The sequence below is a fragment of the Caretta caretta genome, chromosome 22 (genome assembly GCF_965140235.1).
Source record: "Caretta caretta isolate rCarCar2 chromosome 22, rCarCar1.hap1, whole genome shotgun sequence".
In the NCBI taxonomy this organism is placed as follows: Eukaryota; Metazoa; Chordata; order Testudines; family Cheloniidae; genus Caretta; species Caretta caretta.
This window is the reverse complement of record NC_134227.1, coordinates 2669806-2670046: the sequence shown is the minus strand read 5'-3', so window position 1 is coordinate 2670046 and position 241 is coordinate 2669806. Positions and strand designations below refer to the sequence as shown.

Below are 241 nucleotides of genomic sequence, written 5' to 3'. Positions count from 1 at the left end.
GCCCCAGTGGCGCAATTGGTTAGCGCGCAGTACTTATAGGGCAGTGCTGAGAGGAGCGATGCTGAGGTTGTGAGTTCAAGCATCACCTGGAGCACTGGTTTTCATTAGCCAAATGGCTTCACTCACTTGACCCTGTGGAATGTAGAATTCCAGCCCAGGGGACACTGAGGAGGGGAGGACTCAAAAATGCCCCTTTCAGTTATTACCTCCTCTCCAGAGCCTAGAGTCCTGCTGATCCCTG

General features: G+C 53.1%; 1 non-coding gene across 1 annotated transcript; it reads left to right on the top strand.

Moving 5' to 3' along the window:
• On the top strand, positions 1 to 94 carry TRNAI-UAU (transfer RNA isoleucine (anticodon UAU)). The gene is made up of 2 exons: positions 1 to 38; positions 59 to 94. It is a non-coding gene; the product is annotated as a tRNA-Ile (tRNA).
• Positions 95 to 241: the final 147 nt, after the last annotated feature.